General features: G+C 36.4%; 1 protein-coding gene and 1 non-coding gene across 3 annotated transcripts in view; one reads left to right on the top strand and one right to left on the bottom strand.

The window, feature by feature from the left end:
- Positions 1 to 23867, top strand: part of ERBB4 (erb-b2 receptor tyrosine kinase 4) — a 1302405-nt gene that overhangs the window by 460091 nt on the left and 818447 nt on the right. The gene's annotated exons all lie outside the window — the stretch shown is intronic.
- On the bottom strand, positions 15341 to 15412 carry TRNAC-GCA (transfer RNA cysteine (anticodon GCA)). The gene has a single exon. It is a non-coding gene; the product is annotated as a tRNA-Cys (tRNA).

Below are 23867 nucleotides of genomic sequence, written 5' to 3'. Positions count from 1 at the left end.
CAGTAGTGAGATACAATTAACAGGACTTAGTGATCCATTTAGTTAAAGAGGGAAAGGATTTCTTCAGGTTCCTATCTTGGACAATTAATTGAAAGGAGGTATTATTCATTAAGCTACGGAATTAGAAGAGAAGCATATTTTTAGATGAAAATATCCTACTACTGAAAAGTGATAAAATACAAAATACTTGCTTACTTTACCAATGAGACAATGAAAAATAAACAAATGCTGTTTTCACAGTTAGATGAGCTGCACAATCAACATTGGTGTTTTCTTTGGTCTTATGTTGAAAATAATATTCTATAGTTTGAAATATTTGAATACTGAATACAATTACAGGCTTGGTTGGATATGTGTGCATTCCCCCTCCTCGGGCTGACAGTTTTTGATGTCTGTGCTGACTGAGACAATTTAGAGGGATGGACTGAATTATTTTCCTATCCACCACTTCTATTTATACAGAAATTACACTTGACTGTAGTGACACTAATCATGGCAGAACTGATCAAATTCAGCTCCCCTGCTGACGAAGTCAACCAATAAGCCATTCATGACTGACAAGTGTTCGTGCTTTCCTTTGCTGCCCTCACCCCCCCGCATTCTTAAACACATTGGAATTTTATGAGCCACCTTCCTTTATGCTCCCACATCTGTGTCCGTTCAGAGGAAATGCCGGGGAGAGTTTGTTTGAGCCAGAGAAACAGCTTACATTTAGCTCTTGCCACACTTTCCTTGTCCCTCTGCAGAAATACAAGGCCCAGGAGAGCTAGGACCTGGGTTCTTAACTCTGTGTGTATTGTAGACACTTGAGCTAGTCTCATGAAGCCTTGGATCTCTGTTCAGAATATTAATTCTAAATACATCAAAGAAAATATGTAGGGTTACAAAGCAAACCAGTTATATTGAAACAGTTATCAAAATAATATTTTAAATATTCCTGATATAGTTTTATATATACAAACACACATATGTATGTATATATACTTATTTCATATTTCATTAAGTTAAGAGCTGTAGCAGTGAGTCTAATAATTGATATAATTTGAGTAGCAATTAATGGCAGTGGTGCTTTGAGATATCTATAACAACTGTAATATACTAGGGCAATATCTCTGACTTTAATTGATGACAACTCACAGACACTTTAAATCACTGTAATTTATTGACTGCATTAGTAATTGAAGGGAATATTACAGTTCAATGAAAATTAAGGAGCATTTTTTTCCACCACAAGTTCACAGACCCCTGAATTCTGTGGCTACCAGTTTAAAATCTCTGGGGTAGGACAGTGCTTCTCAAGTTTTAATGTGTGTGACAGTTTTCTGGAGAACTTGTTAAAACACAGATTGAGGGCCCCTTCCCAGGAGATATTGACTTAGAATGTCTGGAGTGGGGACCAAGCATATATATTTTAAACATGTATTCAATGTGATTTTCACGTATCAGTTTCCAGAATTATCTTTTGAGAAATAAAAGCTAAAGATAAAATTTACAAAGGCATTGGGATGAGATATAACTATTGGTAGGTCATTATCCTCTGTCAACATTCCAGCTTTTGTATCTTTTCTATAATAATAATTATTATTTTCTATTATTATACAATTGTTATATAGATAAATTATATAAATGTTTAGGATATATATAGAATATACATAAATTATTATATAGAAATAATTATAATTTGTTGCATCACAATTATCCCCTCAACTATGATTTTTTACAAGATGATCCTTAGGATATCTAACAAAATATCACTAAAGCATAGCGAGAGGTAATAATCATAAATGCAATGCAGTGTAGTCCTGTGACATTGAAATGATTTCAGTAATTTTACAGTACATTTGAATTGCAGCACCATTCATCCGCTGAGTTTCCATTAACTTTGCTTAAAATCTCTCTGTCCACAAAGAAGCACAAGTGTAAAGTTTCTCCTTCATGCTCAGAGAACTGGCTTGAATTACAATGCTGCAGAAGATAATTGTTATTAATTAAAACATTCCTATCAAGCTGTGTTTTGTTTTAATGCATATTGAACATGTTCATAACCTCTGCTGCCTCCATTATTGGAAAAGAAAAATAAGAGAGTATGTTCTTTGACTCTCTTCATCTCTCCTGGGGTTTCCCTAGTGTCATTAAACAGCCTTTTTGATTGGCTAATACCTTTAAAAAAGAAGTAGGGGCACAATATTATAACACATTGCAGAACCAGGCTCATTATTGTCAAATTAGATTCACTGACCTTCACTGCCATTTACCAGGAAGAGACAGGCAGCATATCAAGGATAGTTTGCAGTGAGTAAATCTGCAATAAGTGCCACTCAACTGTAACTAGTACCCTTTTGCTATTTTTAACTTGTAGGCTTTTTAACTTATAGATTATTAATGCACAGGCTTACCTTAGAAATATATACAAAAGTCTATGCATGTACATTTTTATATTTGAAGAAAACTTTATTTTAAGAGATATCTCTCCAACACTCCACCCACCAACCCAACTCCTGAACACACATACACAAGCAATACTTCTAAGTTAAATTTACAGCTGCTTTAATTTGTATAAGAAATCAATGACTTCCATATACATTCAAAAAGGGCTGGCATTGTCAAAGATTGTGGTTCAGTTAAAGCAAAATCCTTTAAGCCTTGCAAATAAGTTTTCTCCCATTCTATTTTGAAGTTATTTCCTTTAAGTCAGTATTATTACAGAATCATTACCCCTGTTAGATTTGCCTTTATTGAAGGAATTTATTCATTCATTCATTCACTTGTCAGATATTTTTCTGGAACTAATAAATATCAGACACTAGTCTAGACATATGTTCTAGTAAGATTCCTTTCTAGATATTGCATAGGGGAGAGGACATATACTAGATATTATGCTAAACATTTAAAGGAACAGGTCATTAATGATTATTGAATATTAAATTAGTGTCTTTACAAATGAATCATTCTCTACATATGCTTAACTTCTTGAATTAAAGTTAATAGTTAACAGTTTTGTAATCTGCCTAATTTTGCCAAGACAACATAATTTATTCCACTTTTGCTTTCCTCTATTATATAATCTCTTTATTATGTCAACTTGGGGAAGAGATAATCTGTTACTCTCTTCTAGGCCATGAAGTATCTATTTTTTTTCTTTTCTCAGTTATTTTATGTTTATGGTGATTCTACAAGTTTTACTTTATGGCAGTATTGTTGTTACCCCAATGGTTCCATCCAGGAGAAGACTAAAGAAAGGTGTAGAAGCTTAGCCTCCTATATTTATTTTCTGTTATTATCTATCAGAGGGCAGACAGAATGAAAACCACAATCACAGAAAACTAACCAAACTGATCACATGTATCACAGCCTTGTCTAACTCAATGAAACTATAAGGCATGCCATGTATGGCCGCCCAAGACAGAAGGGTCATGGTGGAGAATTCTGACAAAACATGGTCCACTGGAGAAGGGAATGGCAAACCACTTCAGTTTTCTTGCCTTGAGAATCTCATGAACTGGATAAAAAGACAGAAAGATATGACACTGAAAGATGAACTGCCCAGGTTGGTAGATGCCCAATATGCTACTGGAGAAGAGTAGAGAAATAGCTCCAGAAGGAATGAAGAGACTAAGCCAAAGCAAAAACAATGCCCACATTGTGGATGTGACTGGTGATGAAAATAAAGTCCAACGCTGTAAAGAAAGTATTACATAGGACCCCAGAATGTTAGGTCTATGAATCAAGGTAAATTGGAAGTAGTCAAATAGGAGATGGCAAGAGTGAACATCTTCATTTTAGGAATCAGTGAACTAAAATGGACCAGAATGGGTGAATTTAATTAAAATGAACATTATATGTACTACTGTGGGCCAAAATCCCTTAGAAGAAATGAAGTAGCCCTCGTAGTGAACAAAAGAGTTCAAAAATGCAGTACTTGGGTGTAATTTCAAAAATGACACAATGATCTCTGTTCATTTCCAAGGCAAACCATTCAGTGTCACAGTAATCCAGCTCTACGTCCCAACCACATATGCCCAAGAAACTGAAGCTGAATGGTTCTATGATGATCTACCAGACATTCTAGTACTAACACCAAAAAGAGATTCCTTTTCATGTCCATTCCATCATTTGGAATGCCAAAGTAGGAAGTCAAGAGATACCTGGAGTAACAGGCAAATTTGGCCTTGGAGTACAAAATGAAGCAGAGCAAAGTCTAACAGAGTTCTACCAAGAGAACACACTGGTCATAGCAAACACCCTCTTCCAAAAGCATAAGACACAACTCTACACATGGACATTACCAGATGGTCAGTACCACACAGACTGATTATATTTTTTTGCACCTGAAGATGGAGAAACTCCATAAAGTGAACAAAAACAAGACCAGGAGCTGACTGTGGCTCAGATCATGAGCTCCTTATTGCAAAACTCAGACTTAAGTTGAAGAATGTAGGGAAAACCATAAGACCATTCAGGTATGACATAAAGCCAGTCTCTTATGATTACACAGTGGAAGTGACAAATAGATTCAAGGGATTATATCTGATAGACAGAGTGCCTGAAGAACTATGGATGGAAGTTTGTGACATTGTACAGGAAACAGTGATCAAAACCATCCCTAAGAAAAAGAAACACAAAAAGGCAAACTGGTTGTCTGAGGAGGGCTTACAAATAGCTGCAAATAGAAGAGAAGCAAAAGGCAAAAGCGAAAAGGAAAGACATACCCAACTGTATACAGAGTGTGAAAGAATAGCAAGGAGAAATAAGAAAGCCTTCCTCAGTGATCAATGCAAAGAAATAGAGGAAAACAATAGAATGGGAAAGAGAGATCTCTTCAAGAAAATTAGAGATACCAAGGGAATATTTCATACAAAAATGGGCACAAAAAGGCAGAAATGGTATGGACCTAAAAGAAGCAGAAAATATTAAGAAGAGGTGGCAAGAATACATAGAAGAACTGTACAAAAAAGATCCTATGACCCAGATACCCATTATGGTATGATCACTCACCTAGAACCAGACATCTTGGATTGTGAAGTCAAGTGGGTCTTAGGAAGCATCACTATGAACAAAGCCAGTGGAGGTGATAGAATTCCAGTTAAGCTATTTCAGATCCTAAAAGTTGATGCTGTGAAAGTGCTACATTCAATATGCCAAGCAAATTTGGAAAACTCAGCAGTAGCCGTGGGACTGGAAAAGGTCAGTTTTCATTCCAATCCCAAAGAAAGGCAATGCCAAAGAATGTTCAAACTACTGCACAGTTGTACTCATACTAGCAAGGTAATGCTCAAAATTCTCAAAGCAAGACTTCAACAGTATGTGCTCCAAGAATTTCTAGATGCTCAATTTGGATTTACAAAAGTCTAAGGAACCAGAAATCTGCCAACATCTGTTGGATCATCAAAAAAGCAAGAGAGTTCAGAAAACATCTTCTACTTCATTGACTATGCTAAAGCCTCTGACTATGTAGATGACATCAAACTGTGGAAAATTCTTTAAGAGACAGGAATATCAGACCATCTGACTTGCTTTCTGAGAAATCTGTATGCAGATCAAGAAGCAACAGTTAGAAGCAGACATGAAACATCAGACTGGTTATAGATTGGGAAAGGAGTACATCAAGGCTGTGTATTGTCACCTTGCTTATTTAAATTATATGCAGAATACATCATGCAAAATGCTGGAGTGAATGAAGCACAAGCTGGAATCAAGATTGCTGGGAGAAATATCAATAACCTCAGATATGCAGATGATACCACCCTTATGGCAGAAAGTGAAGAAGAACTCTTGATAAAAGTGAAAGAGAAGAGTCAAAAACCTAGCTTAAAACTCAACACTCAAAAAAAAAAAAAGAAAAAAAAAAAGGTCATAGCATCTGGTCCCATTCCGTTCAGTTCAGTTCAGTTCAGTTCAGTCGCTCAGTCATGTCTGACTCTTTGCGACCCCATGAATCGCAGCACGCCAGGCCTCCCTGTCCATCACCAACTCCTGGAGTTCACTCAGACTCACATCCATTGAGTCAGTGATGCCATCCAGCCATCTCATCCTCTGTCGTCCCCTTCTCCTCCTGCCCCCAATCCCTCCCAACATCAGAACTTCATGGCAAATAGATGGGGCAACAATGGAAATTGTCAGACTATATTTTTGAGCTCCAAAATCACTACAGATGGTGACTGCAGCCATGAAATTAAAAAATGCTTGCTCCTTGAAAGAAAAGCTATGACCAACCTAGACAGAATATTAAAAAGGAGACACATTACTTTGCTAACAAAGATTCATATAGTCAAAACTATAGTTTCTCCAGTATTCATGTGTAAATGTGAATGTTGTACCATAAAGAAGACTGAGCCCCAAGGAATTAATGCTTTTGAACTATAGTGTTGGGGAAGACTCTTGAGAGTCCCTTGGACTGCAGGGAGATCAAACCAGTCCATCCTAAAGGAAATCAGTCCTGAATATTCATTGGAAGGACTGATACTGATGCTGAAACTCCAATTCTTTGGTCAACGGATGTGAAGAACTGACTCGTTGGGAAAGACCCTGATGCTGGGAATGATTGAAGGCAGGAGGAGAAGGGGATGACAGAGGATGAGATAGTTGGATGACATCACCGACTAGATGGACATGAGTTTGAGCAAGCTCCAGGAGTTGGTGATATACCAAAGCCTGGCGTGTTGCAGTCTCTGGGGTCACAAAGAGTCAGACAGGCCTGAGTGACTAACTGATGTGATCCTGAAAGAACCCTCAGATCAGAACTTCCCAGTTTTAGAGATTTCTTTGATCAACTCTCTACCTCTGTGTTGTGTAACTAGTATAATATTTCTCATATTCTTTTTTACATAATTTAAATAATGGGTTTATGAAAAAATATTAGATTGGCTTTATTTTTCTTAATTCTCAGCTCTATCAGGGATGTACATCTGAGAGTTACCGTGGTCTCAATTGACTGTCCATCCAAATGACTTAGAGGCTGCTAAACACATGAATCCCTCCATTTTTTTAAGATCTAGTGAATCACTGTCTTTTCAATACCCATTCTAAGTGACACTAGGGTACTGGTTTTGAGAACCACTTTGGAGGTTACACAAAATCCTCAATCTCCTTTACTTGTAGTACAATTTGTTTATAACGAGTTTGGCCTTCATATCTCACTACTTGTTATACTGTCAGGATATATTATTTATTGCATAAATGCATGTGAATTTATGAATGACACAAAATCTCCTTACAACACTCAGCAGTAATGTGATCTATACAAGTTATTTGAGCCAGTTACCACACCTGAAAAATGGGAATAATAATAGTATGTGTCTACTTTGAGTTGTGTGATTAAGTGGAACATTTTCTGTAAAGTTCTCAGCAATAAGTTGGACAACTATAAGAATTCAATAGATATTACTTACTGTTATTACTTAAAAAGTCATTTTGACTTATTTTCTTTATCGGTAAAATGCATAGATTAATATCTATATATCTTACCTTGTAGGAAAATTGCAAGGTTTCATGTATGACAATCTGAGTGATAATGCTTTATGAATTGAAATGAATCACAAAAAGTATGGTGTTAGTAAAAAGGAGATGCAAACTCTGTGTGATATAATTTATACACATATTCATGTGCATAAACTATAATATTTGAATTTAAAAGGAATAAAGAATGTGTTGTTGGCTCTAGCACATTGCATTTTCCTTTTCACAGGATTTATGGTACTCTGAATCAGAAATTGTTTGTGTCCTACTTCTTCACAGATTCTGTGACTTTCAAACAGCATGGCTTTTATTGAAGTTCAATAAGTAGCCACTGAAGGATGTTTCTAGGAGTTCTGTTTGGCAAGCTTGTGGGAGGCCTTTGTCCTTCTGGGAGTGTCTGTGTCTGTTCTTTGTCATCTTTGGAAGCAGGCACCCTCAGCTTTTGGAAAATGGAGCTGTGACACTGGGAATCTAATATGGGCTTCATGTACAAGGAACCCAAGAAAGTGGGGGTGCGGAATGGATATTGGACTTTTGCCAAGATTTATTTTTAAAAAAGAAACAAATGAGTTTTAAGAGTTTCAGGAGACCACTCAATTAGTTAACATTTTCTGCAGTAATGCTGCATAACAAACAATTTCAAACTTAATGGCTTGAAATAAAGCTTTCATTCTCAATCATATGCCCCTGGATTAACTGATCTAGTCAGAGCTTCGTTTCAAGTTGCAGGTTTCCCACTAGTGTTATCCACACTGAGAGCTGTTCTTCCCATAAGGATGATAGAAGCAAAATATGAGGACCATGGAACATGCAGTGCCTCTCTCTTTTATATAATCTATTTTTTAATTGGAAGAAAATTGCTTTACAGTGTTGAGTTGGCTTCTACTGTACAACAACAAAAGTTAGACTCTTAATGCTTGGGCTTAGAATTCGCATATTCTTTTACTGTCGATGTGGTGTTTTTTCTCTTGGTCAGGTTCTGTCTGAGGCCAAACCCAGTATCACTTGTGCCAAAAAGTGCACTCTACCTGTAGTGAGTTGTTATTGGTTAGTCACTAAGTCCTGTCCAACTGTTTTGTGACCCCATGGACTGTAGCTGCCAGGTTCCTTTGTCCTTGGGATTTCCCAGGCAAGAATATTAGAGTCAGTCGCCATTTCTTTCTCCAGGGGATCTTCCCAACTAGGGAGTGAGTCCGGGTCTCCTGGACTGGCAGGCAGGTTTTTTACCACTGAACCACCAGGGAAGTCCCACCTATAGTGAGAGGCAGTGCAGTCACTTAACAAAGGGCGTGAGTCACTCTACCACCCACCTGAGGAAGGGGCAAGAGACAGCTGGTGGTCAGGAGGGAGGAATTGGGAACAAAAATACAGTCCTCAATAGCCTAATTACCAGGACAAGAAGAGTCAGGAATTTGGGAGTGGGAAGTGTGGAATGTAGTTGTTTGAGCTGTGCTTTCTTCACTCTCCTCAAGAGCAGACACAGTGTGTGACTTTAAAACCTGCGGAATTACCTGCAGGAAGGTTAGAGACTACAAATACTACATTTGCTTTAAGATTTGGGGAGGACCAAAAGCCTAAAGAAAAGAAGATGAGGTTCCTAACATTCCTGTTAGAATGTTAAAATCTCCCTTTTAAGGTTTGCTTTTTGCCAAGTGGACAGTCACATGAATTAAAAGAAAAATACACTTGGTAATAATATATATATTTATTATGACTAGTAGGAAATGATGGAGAAGGCAATGGCAACCCACCCCAGTACTCTTGCCTGGACAGAGTCCAGGATTTGTCCATGGACAAATCCCATGGACAGAGGAGACTGGTAGGCAGTCGGACATGACTGAGCAACTTCACTTTCACTTTTCACTTTCATGCATTGGAGAAGGAAATGGCAACCCACTCCACTATTCTTACCAGAAGAATCTCAGGGACAAAGGAGCCTGGTGGGCTGCCATCTATGGGGTTGCACAGAGTCAGACATGACTGATGTGACTTAGCAGCAGCAGTAGGAAATGAAGTTGTCAAATACAGCACATTTATATAGTTAAGATATTCAGGGGTGAAAAAAAATAAAATTATTCATGGTTTGGGATAAATGATAATTAAGAAGCTACCAGATGTGAGATGAAAACTTAACTTAATAAGTATATCTCCCTAAAATACTTACCTTTTGAAAAGATAGCTGTTTTCTCTAGTTCTTACTTTTATGGAGACTAAAAAGAAAGTTCATCGGCTGATGTCTATTTTCACAAAGTGGTGGAATGTATTGAAACATGTCATTGTGTATTTCCTTTTCAAATCAATCTGTGCTTTTTTTTTTCACACAGTGTACTTTATTCTACAAACTCTAACTTACCAGGTAACTCTGACTTTGCAAATATATTTATATACACACATACACTTACATATATATTACCTGTGTAAGGTGGACAGTTCAGTTCAGTTACTCAGTCATGTCCAACTCTTTGCGACCCCATGGATTGCAGTATGCCAGGCTCCCTGTTCATCATCAGATCTCGGAACTCACTCAAACTCATGTCTATTGAATCAGTGATGCCATCCAACCATCTCATCCTCTATCATCCACTTATCCTCCTGCCTTCAACCTTCCCCTGCATCAGGGTCTTTTCCAATGAGTCAATTCTTCACATCAGGTGTCCAAAGTATTTGAGTTTCAGCTTCAGCATCAGTCCTTCCAATGAATATTCAGGACTGATTTCCTTTAGGGTTGACCAGTTGGATCTTCTTGCTGTCCAAGGGCCCTCAAGAAGTCTTCTCCAATACCACAGTGCAAAAGCATCAATTCTTCTGCACTCAGTCTTCTTCACAGTCCAACTCTCACATCCATATATGACTCCTGGAAAAACTATAGCTTTGATTAGATGCACATTTGTTTGCAAAGTAATTTGTCTGCTTTTTAATATTCTGTCTAGGTTGGTCATAGCTTTTCTTCCAAGGAGCAAGTGTCTTTTAATTTCATGGCTGCAGTTACCATCTGCAGTGATTTCAGAGCCACCCAAAATGAAGTCTGTCACTGCTTCCATTGTTGCTCCATCTATTTGCCATGAAATGATGGGATTGGATGCTGTGATCTTAGTTTTCTGAATATTCAGTTATAAGCCAGTTTTTTCACTCTGCTGTTTCACTTTCATCAAGAGACTCTCTATTTCTTCACTTTCTATAAGAGTAGTGTCATATGCATATCTGAGATTATTGATATTTCTCCTAGCAATCTTGATTCCATCTTGTGCTTCATCCAGCCCAGACTTTTGCATGATGTACTCTGCATATAATTTAAATAAGCAGGGTGACAATATTCAGCCTTGATGTACTCCTTTCCCAACTTGGAACCAGTCCATTGTTCCAGGTCCAGTTCTAACTGTTGCTTCTTGACCTGCATACAGATTTCTCAGGAGGCAGGTAAGGTGGACTGGTATTCCCGTCTCTTTAAGAATTTTGCACAGTTTGTTTTGTTTCACAGAGTCAAAGGCTTTTGTGTAGTCAATAAAGCAAAAATAAATGATATTTTTTCTAGAACTATCTTGCTTTTTCAGTGATACAGCGGATGTTGGCAATTTGATCTCTGGTTCCTCTGCCTTTTCTAAATCCAGCTTGACATCTGGAATTTCACAGTTGACATACTGTTGAAGCCTAGCTTGGAGAATTTTGATCATTACTTTGCTAGTATGTGAGATGTGTACAATTGTGCGGTAGTTTGAGCATTCTTTGGCATTGCCCCTCTTTGGGATTGGAATGAAAACTGACCTTTTCCAGTCCTGTGGCCACTGCTGAGTTTTCCAAATTTGCTGGCATATTGAGCGTAGCACTTTCACAGCATCATCTTTTAGGATTTGAAATAGCTCAACTGGAATTCCATCACCTCCGCTAGCTTTCTAAGACCCACTTGACTTCACATTCCAGAATGTCTGGCTCTAGTTGAGTGACCACACAATCGTGGCTATCTGAAAGTGAGAAATAGATTCAAGGGATTAGATCTGATAGACAGAGTGCCTGAAGAATTATGGACAGAGGTTTGTGCCATTGTATATGAGACAGTGATCAAGACCATCCCCAAGAGAAATAAATGCAAAAAGGCAAAATGGTTGTCTGAGGAGGCCTTATAATTAGCTGAGAAAAGAAGAAAGGAAAAGGAGAAGGTGAAAAGGAAAATTATACCCATCTGAAAGCAGAGTTCCAAAGAAAAGCAAATAGAGATAAGAAAGCTTCCCTCAGTGACCAATGCAAAGAAATAGAGGAAAACAATAGAATGGGAAAGACTGGAGACCTCTTCAAGAAAATTAAAGTTACCAACTTTGAAAGTTATTGCTTTCAAAGATGGACACAATAAAGGACAGAAATGGTATGGACCTAGCAGAAGTAGAAGATATTTTAAAAAGATGGCAAGAATACACAGATAAACTGCACACAAAAAGATATTCATGACTCAGATAGCCACGATGGAAGGTGGACAATGGAGCTCATTTATTCCATTGAGTTGAAAATATATCATTGTTCTTAAAACACAGTTTTCAGTGAAACTAATCATAATGTGGCATTTAATGTGCTCAGTGGAAGTCAAAAACTATAACAATGGATTTTACTTTTTAAAAATAATTTGACCATTATCTGAGACTTGAAGATTGGGTTAAAAGTTAGTTTAGTTAAGAAAGGGTAGAAATAAAAGTGCCCCTGCAGTGAGAGTGCCCACCTAATTAAGCTCTGGAGATAATTAAATGAGGTGGTATGCATGGAGTGTATTCCAAGGTTTTGTGAACCTGTTAGATGTTGACTCCATTGACATTACTAATTCCATAGCACACTGCCATATTATGGACTTTAAAAATGCATAAAAGTATCTCAAGGAAATATTTGGAAGTAGAACATAGAGCAGTTACATATTGTCATATGCCAAAAATACTTTAAAAAATTTTCAGAAAATTTAATCAAGACATTAGAATAAAATATATATGTTAAATAAATATGCTTTCTACTCTGAACCCATGTATCTTGTCACTCTGGAAACAGATGCAAATTAGAAAGCTTAAAAATGTTGAATAAAATATTTCATTTTCTTTCATACTTGATAGATGAAATATTGATATTATTTAATGTGGACTTGATTGTAGTAACCTTCCACAACGTGGGTACCAACTTATGGCCCCAATATTTATTTCAGGTGGAGAAGGTTAGGGTTATGGTCAATATTACTGTCATTACTTTTTAAGTGGCTGAGACAACCATTCTTCCTGAACAACCCGCTATGAAGGCCAAGCATGCATGAATAAAGTTTAATGCCATAATCAAATAAAACGTACACTGAAGGTTATCTCACATGAATTTAATGATATGCATAATTATTATTCTACTGCATGATGATTAGGCATGAATGTAAGCAGCTCGTGTAAATGATGGTAATTTGTATGAGTTTAGCAGAGCCAAACCCAGCACAAGCAGAATGAGTCTAACAAAATAGAGAGTACTCTTGGAGAGGAATGGGGGGAATCTGATCATCAGTAGAGTCTCAAAATGAGCTCCTCTTAGAGGAAGGAAGGTAGACAAAGAAGGATTGAGGAAGAAAAAGTGAAAGTGTGGAAGAGGAGAAAATTGTTGTTACTGGTTGTTATGGGTGGAATTGTGCCCTGCTAGTAAGATATATGGAGAAGGCAATGGCACCCCACTCCAGTACTCTTACCTGGAAAATCCCGTGGATGGAGGAGCCTGGCAGGCTGCAGTCCATGGAGTTACTAAGAGTCGGGCATGACTGAGCGAATTTCCTTTCACTTTTCACTTTCATGCATTGGAGAAGGAAATGGCAACTCACTCCAGTGTTCTTGCCTGGAGAATCCCAGGGACGGGGGAGCCTGGTGGGCTGCCATCTATGGGGTCACACAGAGTCGGACACGACTGAAGCGACTTAGCAGCAGCAGCAGCAGCAGCAGCAGCAAGATATATATGTGTGCTCAGTCACTCAGTCATGTCTGACTCTTTGCGACCCCATGGGCTGTAGCCCACCAGGCTCTTCTGTCCATGGAATTTTCCAAGCAAGAATACTGGAGTGGGTTGCCATTTCCTTCTCCAGGGGATCTTCTTGACTCAGGGTATGAACGTGTTTCTCTTGTATTGCCTGCATTGGCAGGCAATTTTTTTTTTTTTTTACCACTCGTGCCACCTGGGAAACCTATATACATAAGATATATTGAAGTCCTAATTCCTAGTACCTCTGAATGTGCCCTTATTTGAAAATACGCTATTATAAATGTATTTAGTTCAAATAAAGCCATACTGGACAAATCGACTCCTAATCCCACCTCAGCAGTGTCCTTTTAAGAAGACAATCATGTAGAGACAGTGACAAAGGAAGAACGCCGTGTGAAGGGAGAGGTGGAAAGTAGAATTATGCTGCCACAGCCAAGGGGTGCCTAGGGCAAAAGCGACACTAGTCAAGGAAGGATCTTTCCATATATCCTTAGGGTCTGGCCCTGCCAACACCTTGATTTTGAAATTCTAGCTTCCAGAACTGGGAAGATCAGTTTCGTTTTTCTAAGCCACTCAGTTTGAGGTGCTTGATTACAATAGCACTCGGAAGCTAATACACTGGTTTGGCAAATTCCATCTCCAACTCTGATTCAGGGGCAAAGTTCGGTGTGTGATAAAGGAACATGTATCAGTTGAGGGTTTTCTGCTAGTCTAGTACTTCTTTAACTAGTGAAGGAAACATTACTGAACAAGATAAACACAGTCTCTTTTCTGTAGGAGCTCACTGTCTATGACTTTGTTCCTGTTTCCATGGTTCTTCATACTGTACTGAAACTGTTGTCAAATTGTATTGGAACAATCTGTTGCCATGTCTGTCTCCCCAACAAAATAGTGAAATATTAAGGACAGGGGCATAATAAGTGATAAAAAATGAATTCTTAGGGAATGAAAAAAAGAGAGAGAATGAATGAATTTCTTTTGGGGATAAAAGAAAACAGACATTGTTTAAAGATGAAATGGATAATAGATAGGGGTGTGTGTGTGTTTTATTATTTTTAATATAAAAACATGTTTTACTTATTTAAATATAAGAACATCTTGATATCTCTGAATATTAAAAATAGGACTTGTGAAACACCTTCAGAGGCATATACTATTGTGCTGCTGTTTCTGTCTTGCTATAAGTTACCAAAATATTTTCCCCCTTTGGTAATGTTGTAGATTTTGTTGTATTCAAATATTATTGTAATTTATAAGTTGTTTATTTTCATGTAAAATTTATAATACCTTTTAACTTTTTATGACCCATTTCATTTTATGAATCCTAAAAAAAAAAAAAAACAAATATTTTGAAACGAAGAATAATTCATGTAATAAGCCTGTTAGTTTAAAAGTTCTGTGTGAAGGTACGTGAAGATGATACTTCGGGTAGCTCATAAAGGCTTTACCAACAGGCTTTCCAGGTGGCTCAGCAGTAATGGATTCAATGCAGGAGACACAGGTTCTTCAGTTGAATATGGGTTCAGTCCCTTGGTCAGGAAGATCCCCTGGAGGAGGAAATGCAACTCACTCCAGTATTCTTGCCTAGAGAATCCGATGACAGATGAGCTGGGCAGGCTGTTGTCCATAGCGTTGTAAAGAGTCAGACATGACTGAAGTGACTTAGTACAGGGCACACAACTTTTCTCTATCCTTAAGTCAAAAGAACTTTGGGAATTGTACTGCCCCCTGGTGATGCACAAAGTAATAGACTAGAACCTTTAAATGAGTTTGAAGTGAAGTGAAGTGAAGTCGCTCAGTCTTGTCCGACTCTTTGCGACCCCATGGACTGTAGCCTACCAGGCTCCTCTGTCCCTGGGATTCTCCCGGCAGGAATACTGGAGTGGGTTGCCATTTCCTTCTCCAGGAGATCTTCCCAACCCAGGGATCGAACCTGGGTCTCCTGCATTGCAGGCAGACGCTTTACCATCTGAGCCACCAGGGAAGTCTCTTTAAAAGAGTTTAGTACTATATGTTTTTTATTAATAGAAGGAAATTTCAATACCAAGTCTACAAAAAAAGATGTAATTGAATAAACAAGAAGAAGAAAGATAGACTGAGTAGATTTAAAATGCCATCTCCTAACTATTGCAAATGTGAAGGGACTTTATGCCACTGTACTTTAGGGAGTCAGTTTTTCCGATTTAGGGTTACTAGTGAGCTTCAAATAGATGAAAGCAAAACCAAACATTACAACATTTTTTAAACTAATATAATTTTTAGTGGATGCAGTTTGTTTCTGAGAAGTTTTATACCCTGAAGGAGATTTTCAATACATAATCCAGTATGTATTATTTCAGTCTGCTTGAGAAGATTCTTTTGTTTCTTAGAAGTTAACAAAGAGATTTTTGGAGTTGTGCGCTATCGTATTTAGAAACTAGTTTGTAGATTCTTCATTTTTTAAAAAAATCTCTCAACTTCATTCTTTGAGTTTTATCCATAGTGCTTTAGGAATAATAATTCTCATTTGATGCCCCATGGTTAAAGGCCTCTTAAAGGTTCCCTGGATGATTTTAAATATAGAATTTTGCAACTGGCAGTGACCTTAAAGATCATCTTATCTAACTTTTAAATGATGCCAGATTATCTAATTTCACATATTGTATTATGGAAAAATCCAATTATTTCACAATTATACTAGTGTTTTAAAACTGTGCAAACAACCGCAGGGCATTTTTGTATCAACTAATTTTCTCCCCCAGATATACCCTCCCTTTTTGCTCTTCCCTTATCAGTTTCATTCTATTTTAAGCACTATCTACTGGATTAGAGATCCTTTGGTTTTGCAGAAGAATTGGGTTGGAGAAGGGAATTCCTGCAAGGTTCTGTGGCTGTATTTCTGAATCCGTTTGAGAACGGAAACCTGGGAGAAGAAAACAGACTTCACTGCATGCACTGAATTGGTGTTTGTGCAATGTTAATTAAAAAACATTAAATAGAGTGAATGCTTGCAGTAGTTAGGGACCTCTCTGCAAAAAGCCCCCTAGCTGTTCAGAGGTAAATAATGCAGGGGATACTTGAGAAGTCGAAGTGTTGTTGGTGTTGCTATGTAATTTCACAGCTTCTGAGCCAACACAGCGCTTTATTCAAGTTAAAGTCCCCGGGCAACTCTTGGCCCTCAAGTGTGCTGACTTTTCAAAAAGAAGAAGTAATAGTACATATTTTCAAATGAAGAATAATTACTTAGCTAAGAATTAGTTTTTTTGTACTTAATACCATATGCTTCTTGAGTTCTCTTGTCAAACATTTTTGGCACTCATGTGTTGCTCTTTATTTAATTTGAGGTTGAAACAGGGTGTAACAGAAGGCAGGGAATCAAATAAAAAAACAGCAAAGCATTTTCCAGTCCCTGACTGTTCAGGATAACAGACATGGGAAGTATTAATGTCATTAAGAAGCCCAGTCTAAAAATATAACTGGCATTAGAATGAATAATTATTTGTTTACCTCAGCTGAAATTTTAGGCTGGAAGCTGGAGATACCAACCAGAGCTAAGACAAGCAATAATATAAAGATGCCAGGATGGCGTGAAGCAGAATGGAATTGCAGCTTTCCATCAGAGTTCCTTTATAAGGATCTGACCCCCAATGGGGACACAATAGGAAGCACGTATGGGCTGTGCCCCTTTCTCCCTTGGGGACCCAGGGGCTATAGACTGAGAGCAAGTTCACTGGGCCTGAGCTAGGGTGGAGTCAGGTTCTTCCAGAGTTTCCAGAGCAGTGTGCAAAAGCGGAGCCAGACCACTACAGGGGGCAATTTCAAAGGATGAGAGAGACAGTAAGGTAATCAGAAGCCTGAGCTCTGAATCAGGCTGGCAAAGTGAAGCAATAAGAAAATATGAATTAGAAAGTACCAGAAAAAGAGTTTCAATGGCTTTTTCTTATTGTATGCTAGCTTCGTGGCTCAAGGCTAGCTGAGCAGAGCCGTTTGTACACTGGCTCTTCAGTCTCAGGTCTCAGCTGAATTAGGTAGCAAGATGAGAAAGAGTAAATTTATTGGGTAAGTCTAAAGTTAACTGGTCTGGAGCAAATTTTTTGTTTCATCACAGAAAGCCTTCATAGAAATGTGTAGAGAAACCTTAATTTACGAACAACAGTCATTTATAAACAAGTCTTTTCCCCTTATCTATAGCCCTTGTAAGAGTAAGGTAATTCTCAAATGGCATGTGAAATACTTTTGATACTGGAAGTAAGTTAATTTTATACTAGACAAACCTGAAATTTAAAACAACTGGTACCAAAATACCATTCATTGAGGAAAAGGATGGTATAATCATGAGGTTAAAAGAGACTTTAATAGTAGATGAATGAATAGTACTTAGGCAGTCATTTGTCTAGCTATGTCTGGAAAATAAAAATACCATTTAAACTTTGTGAGTCAGAGGACAGTGGCCTGAGAAAACCTTCTTGTAAAACTCTCTCTAGTGTCTGGTATTCAAAATAGACATTGTTTTCTTGCTAATATTACAACTTTTAAACTTACATAGATAATAGAAATATATATATATGTATATACTCATTTTTATAGAAGCAGTCAAAGTTTTGACATATGCTTACAAAAACAAATACCTTTAAATTTATAGAAGGCTGCTGAATAAGCATGCAATTAAAATAGAGTATATTTAATTTCACAAAAGTAGTGTGTGAATGTGACATAGTAACTTAAACAATTCAAGATAAATACTTAGACTCAATCAAAAAATTTAGTATTTTGGATTTAAGACATATTAAGTCCAGTGTCTTTCTCTATATTATTTTGCATTATTATCTGCTCTGCATGGGTCACAATAAGTTAGTCTAGGTTAAAATCTACAAATCTTTTTAGAGTACTTACTCAATTCTTGTTGTGTGATGTACCCAACTTGTTATGTGATTGCACTTGTTGTGTAATCACAACTTGTTGTGTAATCACACTTGTATGATTACCCAATTTGGTCTCCCTAACTGAAAATAATAGAATATAGGATCTCAAGTCTGTATAAGCCAGCTCATCATCTAGGAAAGAATTAAGGTATACATGTTGGAAAATAAGATGAAAATAGCCATATAAATAAAAATAGAATAAATCTTTGAATACAAATTTTAGGGGAATGTAAATTTAATGAATGACTCAGACCTTTTCTGAAAGAAAGAAATTCTCTAGTCAAGTGTTGGAAATAGTGATGGATATGAATTTTGTCTGAGTCGGCAGGATCCACGATGAGGTGAAAGGAATGAATTAAAAAAATAGAATTAAAAAAAAAAAGCGTGAGTGAGTTGAGTGATGGATGGCAATCAAGAATCTTTTAACAACTATGGAAAATTATTTTTAAAAATAACTTTGGACTAGGTTGAATAGTTATTGTAATAGGATCTCAATTTGTGGAAAATTTTGAAAACTGAGCTGGTGACTAGGGTTTGATTCAACAGGTAATAAAGAATTAGTAACATTTAACATAGCCTCCAAAGAAGAAAGTCACCTTTGTACAAATGGCAGTAAAGTATAATATTTGAAAATATATGTACATAGTAAAAAACCCACAATTTAAAATTTTAAAAATAAAAAAAATTAATTGACATGCATCCAACAAAATGTTCTAAGTGAGATCCTCAAATAAATCACAGTTACAGGGGTTATCAAATCTGTTTTCTTCCCTTATCTATTTCTCGCTAATGTTTCTACATCTAATTAACTTCTATTTGAACAAAGTGCAGAGAAGAAAACAGGCTTATAAGAGAGTCAGCTGAAGACCTTGTTTTTCACTATCAGTTTTTCCATGGGTATAGAAAACTTAATCAATTTGTACTTAACTCATTAACTTCCATTTTTTCTTTGTGAGTCATACATAATACCAAGTTTAATATACCTAGTATTTGGAAAAATTTGTCACTTCATTTATAATTCAAAAAATTTATGCATGTCCCTCAGAAGTTCCCTTTTCCAGGATGTTCAATACTTGGATTCCTGGCAATTTTTCTAATAATTATGGCTCTTATAACCATTTCTCAAAGAATTTAGGACTAAGAAAGTTGATATGAATAAAACTGACTTGTAATTTATACAATACTTTGTAAATGTTATTAACTATAATAATGACTTTAATAATAATTTAATATTTTAATTAACTGATATTAAACCATAATATAATTGTTAGATGCAACTGCAGATATACATATATTTAAGCAAACATCTTTGAAATTGGAATTTGCAAACCAGTTGAATTAAGAGATGATTGATTATATCCATTACAAAGATAATTTTTTTATAAAATGATCTTAAATGATTCCTTTAAAAGACAAGTTTTAGTAGCACATTAAAATATGATAAATATATAATTCAATTAAAACATTTTAAAGATTATCATGTAATATTGGTTAGTTTCTGTAGAGATATGAGTGCTTTAGTTAAACAGATTCTTTTGAAAAAGCAAATTTTAAAAGATTTTCTTTTCGAGAAGCTACATTTAGCTTCATTTACCCAGAAATTGAAAAAAAAAATTAAGATACTCCTCAGGATCTACTTTCCGGTTATATAATCAGCTAGTGCTATTTGGCCCATGTTCTTAAGCACCAATGCCAAGTTTCATGCTTTAGTTTGTCTAGTGGCCACAGAATATTAATCTTGGGAATCTTCTCCATAAAGGTGGACAGTTTCATGAAGCCTTCTGTGTAACATGAGACACTGTATCATTTGCACATAGCCTGCGAATGGAGAGTCCTATTCCATTTCTGCTCCTGAATAGCTGTTTGATCTTTGTTCAGCACATTATCTGTCTCTGTTTTCTCATCTATATCTATAAATTGGACTTGACGATATCTAAAGATAACTGTGGTTCTAACATCCTGGTCATGAAAAATAATTTGTAGGCTATCTGTAAGATGGGAATTCTAGACAAATTCTAACACTTCCACAGTCACATATCCATTCATCCAATCATTAAGTGTTGATCAGGTGCATACCATGGTTCAAATACTTGCAAATGCAGTGAGTATAGCAGTGAACAAAATAAGAGTCCTTTCCCTCATAAAACTTACATTCGGAATAAAGATATTGCATGACGGATGATGATCAGTGATAAAAAGTATACTGATTTAGAACAGGGCTAGTCCAAGTACAGTACACAGACCAATGCCAGTCTGTTGTTACACCACAAGCTAAATTAATAAATTGATAACGAGTATTTAGAACGCTTTATAGGAATGCTCAGAGACAAGTAAGATAGCCTTACTCAGATCTTAGTGAGAAAGTGAAACATTATGAGAGATGATACCAAAAAAGTAGTAGGGGTTCAAATTGCATCAGAATAAGGACACTTCTTCAGACTGACATGAGGAACTATTGGAGGTATTTGAACACAGGAGACAAGTGATCTGATTTAAGGGTTAGACGTATAAAAATATTTCATATCTGATATACAGTAGATTAGGTAACCTAGTCTATTGCCCTTGATCCAAGGAGACAGGAAGAAGCATCACTTGGAAGCTTCTTGCAGCGTTCAGATAGAGAACTGTGATGACTTGAAGGTAAAGGCAGTCAGGCCACTAGGATGATAAAATGTCATGTGGAGCCTGCAGACATTCTGCACGTAGAGCTGAGAGTGCGTGTGTGTGTGTGTGTGTGTCTGTGTGTGTGTGTGACTTAGTTAGTGGTTTAAGACAAGAAAGAGGTCAGCTGACTAGATTTTTACCCCAGTAACTGGGTGAAAGGTGAACCATTTATTGAGCTAGGAAAACTGGGAGATGAAAGGGGTTGGAAGGTAGAGTTTGTGATGCCTTCTAAAACCCCCTTCTAGTTAAAAGAAAACAAAATATTTAATATTAAAAGTTAAAGTGTAAGATTAGACTTTCTGCATGTACTTAATTAAGGCCTATTTGTAAATCTAAAATCATTATTCTTAGAAATGTAGCTGTGTTTGAATCTATTGTTTTTGTCCAATATCCACTATGAGATAGAAAAATGAAAAGGAACTGAATAACAAAGGGAGTGAAATTTATTCAGTTATAAAGCTGATTTATACTTGCTAAAATTATACTGCTCTAAAATTCCCTTATGGTATAAAACGCTAGTGACTATTACCTATAGTGCCCACCATGGATTCTAATATAAAGTGTAACTGGTATGGAGCTTCTCAGGTCATTCAACAGTAAAGAATCTACCTGCATGTAGGAGCCTCAGGAGTCGCAGGTTCGATCCCTGAGTCAGGAAGATCCCCTGGAGAAGGAAATGGCAACCCACTCCAATATTCTTGCCTGGGGAATTGCATGGCCAGAGACGTGGTGGGCAACAGTCGATGGGATAGCAAAGAATGAGACAAGATTGAGCCACTAACCACTAGTAATAATATAACTCTGTAGTTCTAAATTTATAGAAGATAATGTGTTCTCGGCATATAAACTTTTCAGTTTGTTTATGCACATTTTTGCTTGATTATAATATACTAATGCTAAATCCAAATGATTTGAAACAAATATTTGTAGACATCAACTAACTAGTAATGTGCTTTTGAATGATAATTACTTATGGGATTGAAACTGATTTTGATTCCTAGCTTTTCCACTAGTTAATTTTGTGGTTATATTATTTAAATTTCTGGGTTTTAGTTTCTTCTTCTGTGAAAATAGAGATGAGGATGCAGTAGTGTTGATGATAATCGGTGCTTGTATGTGGAGTAAATAATAATGTGTACCTAGAGCAATTAAATTAATTTCTGATACTTCTAATACATGGATAGAGCTATTAATTGTAGTAATATAATATCACATTAATAATTTCATGGTAATATAATTTTAAATAATACTAAAGGAGACAATATATCAGAAGTAATACTATACAATTATGTATAATATTAAATAATAAGAAAGCACATATAGAGATTAGAATATATATGCATGTTAATACATGTAATGTCTATGAATGCATATGTAGATAGAGCTATGTACACATGCATCCATATGCACAACATTACACAGACACGCACACATCATACGGTTGGTTTGCCACTGGACTTTATAGATTGCTAGGGTAATTTTTATGTTTTACAATTTTTACTGGAGTATAGTTGATTTATAGGGCTTTCCTGATAGCTCAGTTGGTAAAGAATCCAATGTTGTGTTAGTTTCCACTGTATAGCAAAGTGGATACATATATCCACTCTTTTTTAAGATCTTATTCTCATATAGGTCATTGTAGAGTAATGAGCAGAGTTCCTTGTGCTATATAATAGGTTCTTTTTATGTATCTATTTTGTATCTAGTAATGTTTATATTGGAAAAGGCAATGACAACCCACTCCAGTATTCTCGTCTGGGAAATCCCATGGATGGAGGAGCCTGATAGGCTACAGTCCATGGGGTTGTGAAGAGTCAGACACGACTGAGCGACTTCACTTTCACTTTTCATTTTCAGGCACTGGAGAAGGAAATGGCAACCCACTCCAATATTCTTGCCTGGAGAATCCCAGGGACGGGAGCCTGTTGGGCTGCCGTCTGTGGGGTCGCACAGAGTCGGACACGACTGATGTGACTTAGCAGCAGTATGTATATATCAATCCCAATCTCCCAGTTTATTACTCCCCTACTTCCCTCCTTGGTAACCACAAGTTTTCTACATCTGTAACAGTATTTCTGCTTTGTAAATTGGTTCATTTGTACCATTTTTTAGATTCCACATATAAGTAATATCATATAATATTTGTCCTTCTCAGTCTGACTTCACTCAGTATGGCAGTCTCTAGGTCCATGCATGTCATTGCAAATGGAATTATTTGTTCTTTATTTTATGGCTGAGTGATGTTCCATTGCACATTTGTACCACGTCTTCTTTAGCCATTCCTCCATCAATAGATATTTAGGTTCCTTCCATATCCCAGCTGTTGTGAATGGTTCTGAATGAAAATTGAGGTACATTTACCTTTTTGAATTATGGTTTTCTCCAGATATACTCCTGGGAGTGGGATTGCTGAATCATACTGTAGCTCTACTTTTAGTTTTTAATGTAACTCTTATATTGTGTCTTTAGAATAACATATTTTTATACTTTTCTTTCAGATGATTTTAAAATACAATTTCTCAATAGTTTATACTAAAAACCAAAATGAGTGTAATCTTACAAAACATGCTAATGTTTTATAAGATTCCAAGATTATCAAATATATTAATAGTAATTGGAATTAATATACACATTCCTATAAAAGAAATGGCAAAGTATAGAGTGAATATCTTACCTTTTTTAAGATCATATATATTAAAATTATATATATTAAAATTATATATATATGTGTGTATATATACATATATATATACACATATTCAGAATTCAGAAATTACAGGTAGACCAATAAGGAAAATGAATGTCATCTGGAAATCTTCCAATCAGAAAGAAAACATTTTCATCATATCATTTTATTTTCTTCTTATTGAATAT

Source organism: Ovis canadensis, chromosome 2 (genome assembly GCF_042477335.2).
Source record: "Ovis canadensis isolate MfBH-ARS-UI-01 breed Bighorn chromosome 2, ARS-UI_OviCan_v2, whole genome shotgun sequence".
Classification (NCBI taxonomy): domain Eukaryota; kingdom Metazoa; phylum Chordata; class Mammalia; order Artiodactyla; family Bovidae; genus Ovis; species Ovis canadensis.
This window is presented reverse-complemented; position numbering and strand designations above follow the sequence as displayed.